The sequence below is a fragment of the Atractosteus spatula genome, unplaced genomic scaffold (assembly GCF_055471065.1).
Source record: "Atractosteus spatula isolate fAtrSpa1 unplaced genomic scaffold, fAtrSpa1.hap1 Scaffold_32, whole genome shotgun sequence".
Lineage (NCBI taxonomy): Eukaryota > Metazoa > Chordata > Actinopteri > Semionotiformes > Lepisosteidae > Atractosteus > Atractosteus spatula.
In genome coordinates, this window is record NW_028296860.1 from 45,001 (window position 1) to 52,500 (window position 7,500).

Here is a 7,500-nt window from a genome sequence, read left to right on the forward strand (position 1 = left end):
ATTTAATGTCCATTAACCCCGGCTTTAAACGCAACTTCATGTCTGCCCTCATAAGAATATGAGTCCAATATTTTGGAAAATTGACCAAACGGATGACATATTTTCGTTAATTTCTCCAAAACGGTGCATACTACAAGCTTAAAACCAAATGAATGTGAAAGCAGAGACCCAGAGCTTTCATTTAATGTCCATTAACCCCGGGTTTAAAAGCAGCATCATGTCTGCCATCATAAGAATATGAGTCCAATATTTTAGAATATTGACCAAACGGATGACATATTTTCGTTAATTTCTGCAAAACGGTGCAATCTACAAGCTTAAAACCAAATGCATGTGAAAGCAGAGACCCAGAGATTTCATTTAGTGTCCATTAACCCCGGTTTTAAACGCAGCATCATGTCACCATCATAAGAATATGAGTCCAATATTTTAGAATATTGACCAAACGGATGACATGTTTCCGTTAATTTCTCCAAAACGGTGCATACTACAAGCTTAAAACCCAATGCATATGAAAGCAGAGACCCAGAGCTTTCATTTAATGTCCTTTAACCCCGGTTTTAAACGCAGCATCATGTCTGCCATCAAAGGAAAATGTGTTTAATTTTTTGGAAAATTGACCAAACGAATGACATATTTTCGTTAATTTCTCCAAAACGGTGCAAACTACAAGCTTAAAACCAAATGCATACGAAAACAGAGACACAGAGCTTTCATTTAATGTCCATTAACCCCGGCTTTAAACGGAGCATCAGGTCTACCATCATAAGAATATGAGTCCAATATTTTAGAATATTGACCAAACGGATGACATATTTCGGTTAATTTCTCCAAAACGATGCATACTACAAGCTTAAAACCCAATGCATATGAAAGCAGAGACCCAGAGCTTTCATTTAATGTCCATTTACCCCGGTTTTAAACGCAGGATCATGTCTGTCATCAAATGAAAATTTGTTTAATATTTAAAAAATTGACCAAACGAATGACATATTTCCGTTAATTTCTCCAAAACGGTGCATACTACAAGCTTAAAACCCAATGCATATGAAAGCAGAGACCCAGAGCTTTCATTTAATGTCCATTAACCCCGGTTTTAAACGCAGCATCATGTCTGCCATCATAAGAATATGAGTCCTATATATTAGAATATTGACCAAAAGGATGACATATTTCCGTTAATTTCTCCAAAACGGTGTATACTACAAGCTTAAAACCCAATGCATATGAAAGCAGAGACACAGAGCTTTCATTTAATGTCCATTAACCCCGGTTTTAAACGCAACATCATGTCTGCCATCATAAGAATGAGTCCAATATTTTCGAATTTTGACGAAACGGATGGCATATTTTCATTAATATTTCCAAAACGGTGCATACTACAAGCTTAAAACCAAATGCATGTGAAAGCAGAGACCCAGAGCTTTCATTTAATGTCCATTAACCCCGGGTTTAAAAGCAGCATCATGTCTGCCATCATAAGAAAATGAGTCCAATATTTTGGAAAATTTACCTAACGGATGACATATTTCCGTTAATTTCTCCAAAACGGTGCATACTACAAGCTTAAAACCAAATGCATGTGAAAGCAGAGACCCAGAGCTTTCATTTAATGTCCATTAACCCCGGGTTTAAAAGCAGCATCATGTCTGCCATCATAAGAATATGAGTCCAATATTTTAGAATATTGACCAAACGTATGACATATTTTCGTTAATTTCTCCAAAACGGTGCAATCTACAAGCTTAAAACCAAATGCATGTGAAAGCAGAGACCCAGAGCTTTCATTTAATGTCCATTAACCCCGGTTTTAAACGCAGCATCATGTCACCATCATAAGAATATGAGTCCAATATTTTAGAATATTGACCAAACGGATGACATATTTTCGTTAATTTCTCCAAAACGGTGTATACTACAAGCTTAAAACCAAATGCATGTGAAAGCAGAGACCCAGAGCTTTCATTTAATGTCCTTTAACCCCGGTTTTAAACGCAGCATCATGTCTGCCATCAAATAAAAATGTGTTTAATATTTTGGAAAATTGACCAAACGAATGACATATTTTCGTTAATTTCTCGAAAACGGTGCAAACTACAAGCTTAAAACCAAATGCATATGAAAGCAGAGACCCAGAGCTTTCATTTAATGTCCATTAACCCCGGATTTAAAAGCAGCATCATGTCTGCCATCATAAGAATATGAGTCTAATATTTTAGAATATTGACCAAACGGATGACATATTTCCGTTAATTTCTCCTAAACGGTGCATACTACAAGCTTAAAACCCAATGCATGTGAAAGCAGAGACCCAGAGCTTTCATTTAATGTCCTTTAACCCCGGTTTTAAACGCAGTATCATGTCTGCCATCAAATAAACATGTGTTTAATATTTTGGAATATTGACCAAACGAATGACATATTTTCGTTAATTTCTCGAAAACGGTGCAAACTACAAGCTTAAAACCAAATGCATATGAAAGCAGAGACCCAGAGCTTTCATTTAATGTCCATTAACCCCGGATTTAAAAGCAGCATCATGTCTGCCATCATAAGAATATGAGTCTAATATTTTAGAATATTGACCAAACGGATGACATATTTCCGTTAATTTCTCCAAAACGGTGCATACTACAAGCTTAAAACCCAATGCATATGAAAACAGAGACCCAGAGCTTTCATTTAATGTCCTTTAACCCCGGTTTTAAACGCAGCATCATGTCTGCCATCAAATAAAAATGTGTTTAATATTTTGGAAAATTGACCAAACGAATGACATATTTTCGTTAATTTCTCCAAAATGGTGCAAACTACAAGCTTAAAACCAAATGCATATGAAAGCAGAGACCCAGAGCTTTCATTTAAAGCCCATTAACCCCGGTTTTAAACGCAGCATCATGTCTGCCATCATAAGAATATGAGTCCAATATTTTAGAATATTGATCAAACGAATGACATATTTTCGTTAATTTCTCCAAAACGGTGCAATCTACAAGCTTAAAACCGAATGCATGAGAAAGCAGAGACCCAGAGCTTTCATTTAAAGCCCATTAACCCCGGATTTAAAAGCAGCATCATGTCTGCCATCATAAGAATATGAGTCCAATATTTTAGAATATTGATCAAACGAATGACATATTTTCGTTAATTTCTCCAAAACGGTGCAAACTACAAGCTTAAAACCAAATGCATGAGAAAGCAGAGATCCAGAGCTTTCATTTAATGTCCATTAACCCCGGTTTTAAACGCAGCATCATGTCACCATCATAAGAATATGAGTCCAATATTTTAGAATATTGACCAAACGGATGACATATTTCCGTTAATTTCTCCAAAACGGTACATACTACAAGCTTAAAACCCAATGCATATGAAAGCAGAGACACAGAGCTTTCATTTAATGTCCTTTAACCGCGGTTTTAAACGCAGCATCATGTCTGCCATCAAATGAAAATGTGTTTAAAATTTTGGAAAATTGACCAAACGAATGACATATTTTCGTTAATTTCTCCAAAACGGTGCAAAGTACAAGCTTAAAACCAAATGCATATGAAAGCAGAGACCCAGAGCTTTCATTTAAAGCCCATTAACCCCGGTTTTAAACGCAGCATCATGTCTGCCATCATAAGAATATGAGTCCAATATTATAGAATATTGATCAAACGTATGACATATTTTCGTTAATTTCTCCAAAACGGTGCAAACTACAAGCTTAAAACCAAATGCATATGAAAGCAGAGACCCAGAGCTTTCATTTAATGTCCATTAACCCAGGATTTAAAAGCAGCATCATGTCTGCCATCATAAGAATATGAGTCTAATATTTTAGAATATTGACCAAACGGATGACATATTTCCGTTAATTTCTCCAAAACGGTACATTCTACAAGCTTAAAACCAAATGCATGAGAAAGCAGAGACCCAGAGCTTTCATTTAATGTCCATTAACCCCGGTTTTAAACGCAGCATCATGTCACCATCATAAGAATATGAGTCCAATATTTTAGAATGTTGACCAAACGGATGACATAATTCCGTTAATTTCACCAAAACGGTACATACTACAAGCTTAAAACCCAATGCATATGAAAGCAGAGACACAGAGCTTTCATTTAATGTCCTTTAACCCCGGTTTTAAACGCAGCATCATGTCTGCCATCAAATAAAAATGTGTTTAATATTTTGGAAAATTGACCAAACGAATGACATATTTTCGTTAATTTCTCCAAAACGGTGCAAACTACAAGCTTAAAACCAAATGCATATGAAAGCAGAGACCCAGAGCTTTCATTTAAAGCCCATTAACCCCGGATTTAAAAGCAGCATCATGTCTGCCATCATAAGAATATGAGTCCAATATTTTAGAATATTGACCAAACGGATGACATATTTCCGTTAATTTCTCCAAAACGGTGCAATCTACAAGCTTAAAACCAAATGCATGTGAAAGCAGAGACCCAGAGCTTTCTTTTAATGTCCATTAACCCCGGTTTTAAACGCAGCATCATGTCACCATCATAAGAATATGAGTCCAATATTTTAGAATGTTGACCAAACGGATGACATATTTCCGTTAATTTCTCCAAAACGGTACATACTACAAGCTTAAAACCCATTGCATATGAAAGCAGAGACACAGAGCTTTCATTTAATGTCCTTTAACCCCGGTTTTAAACGCAGCATCATGTCTGCCATCAAATAAAAATGTGTTTAATATTTTGGAAAATTGACCAAACGAATGACATATTTTCGTTAATTTCTCCAAAATGGTGCAAACTACAAGCTTAAAACCAAATGCATATGAAAGCAGAGACCCAGAGCTTTCATTTAAAGCCCATTAACCCCGGTTTTAAACGCAGCATCATGTCTGCCATCATAAGAATATGAGTCCAATATTTTAGAATATTGATCAAACGAATGACATATTTTCGTTAATTTCTCCAAAACGGTGCAAACTACAAGCTTAAAACCAAATGCATGAGAAAGCAGAGATCCAGAGCTTTCATTTAATGTCCATTAACCCCGGTTTTAAACGCAGCATCATGTCACCATCATAAGAATATGAGTCCAATATTTTAGAATATTGACCAAACGGATGACATATTTCCGTTAATTTCTCCAAAACGGTACATACTACAAGCTTAAAACCCAATGCATATGAAAGCAGAGACACAGAGCTTTCATTTAATGTCCTTTAACCGCGGTTTTAAACGCAGCATCATGTCTGCCATCAAATGAAAATGTGTTTAAAATTTTGGAAAATTGACCAAACGAATGACATATTTTCGTTAATTTCTCCAAAACGGTGCAAAGTACAAGCTTAAAACCAAATGCATATGAAAGCAGAGACCCAGAGCTTCATTTAAAGCCCATTAACCCCGGTTTTAAACGCAGCATCATGTCTGCCATCATAAGAATATGAGTCCAATATTATAGAATATTGATCAAACGAATGACATATTTTCGTTAATTTCTCGAAAACGGTGCAAACTACAAGCTTAAAACCAAATGCATGTGAAAGCAGAGACCCAGAGCTTTCATTTAATGTCCATTAACCCCGGTTTTAAACGCAGCATCATGTCTGCCATCATAAGAATATGAGTCCAATATTTTAGAATATTGATCAAACGGATGACATATTTCCGTTAATTTCTCCAAAACGGTACAATCTACAAGCTTAAAACCAACTGCATGAGAAAGCAGAGATCCTGACCTTTCATTTAATGTCCATTAACCCCGGTTTTAAAAGCAGCATCATGTCACCATCATAAGAATATGAGTCCAATATTTTAGAATGTTGACCAAACGGATGACATAATTCCGTTAATTTCTCCAAAACGGTACATACTACAAGCTTAAAACCCAATGCATATGAAAGCAGAGACCCAGAGCTTTCATTTAATGTCCTTTAACCTCGGTTTTAAACGCAGCATCATGTCTGCCATCAAATAAAAATGTGTTTAATATTTTGGAAAATTGACCAAACGAATGACATATTTTCGTTAATTTCTCGAAAACGGTGCAAACTACAAGCTTAAAACCAAATGCATATGAAAGCAGAGACCCAGAGCTTTCATTTAAAGCCCATTAACCCCGGTTTTAAACGCAGCATCATGTCTGCCATCATAAGAATATTAGTCCAATATTTTAGAATATTGATCAAACGAATGACATATTTTCGTTAATTTCTCCAAAACGGTGCAAACTACAAGCTTAAAACCAAATGCATGAGAAAGCAGAGATCCAGACCTTTCATTTAATGTCCATTAACCCCGGTTTTAAACGCAGCATCATGTCTCTCATCATAAGAATATGAGTCCAATATTTTAGAATATTGACCAAACGGATGACATATTTCCGTTAATTTCTCCAAAACGGTGCATACTACAAGCTTAAAACCCAATGCATATGAAAGCAGAGACCCAGAGCTTTCAATTAATGTCCATTAACCCCGGTTTTAAACGCAGTATTATGTCTGCCATCATAAGAATGTGAGTCCTATATTTTAGAATATTGACCAAACGAATGACAACTTTTCGTTAATTTCTCCAAAACGGTGCAAACTACAAGCTTAAAACCCAATTTATGTGAAAGCAGAGTCCCAGGGCTTTCATTTAATGTTCATAAACCCCGGTTTAAAATTCAGCATCATGTCTGCCATCATAGGAATATGAGTCCAATATTTTAGAATATTGACCAAACGGATGACATATTTTCGTTAACTTCTCCAAAACGGTGCAGACCACAAGCTTAAAACGCAATGCATGTGAAAGCAGAGACCCAGAGCTTTCATTTAAAGCCCATTAACCCCGGTTTTAAACGCAGCATCATGTCTGCCATCATAAGAATATGAGTCCAATATTTTAGAATATTGACCAAACGAATGACATATTTTCGTTAATTTCTCCAAAACGGTGCAAACTACAAGCTTAAAACCAAATGCATATGAAAGCAGAGACCCAGAGCTTTCATTTAATGTCCATTAACCCCGGTTTTAAACGCAGCATCATGTCTGCCATCATAAGAATATGAGTCAAATATTTTAGAATATTGACAAAACGGATGACATATTTACGTTAATTTCTCCAAAACGGTGCATACTAAAAACTTAAAACCCAATGCATATGAAAGCAGAGACCCAGAGCTTTCATTTAATGTCCATTAACCCCGGTTTTAAAGCAGCATCATGTCTGGCATCATAAGAATATGATTCCAAACTTTTAGTATATTGACCAAACGGATAAGATATTTTCGTTAATTTCTCCAAAACGGTGTAAACTACAAGCTTAAAACCCAATGCATGTGAAAGCAGAGACCCAGACCTTTCATTTAATGTCCATTAACCCCGGTTTTAAAGCAGCATCATTTCTGCTATCATAAGAATAAGAGTCCAATATTTTAGAATATTGACCAAACGAATGACATATTTCCGGTAATTTCTCCACAACGGTGCATACAATAAGCTTAAAAACCAATGCATATGAAAGCAGAGACCCAGAG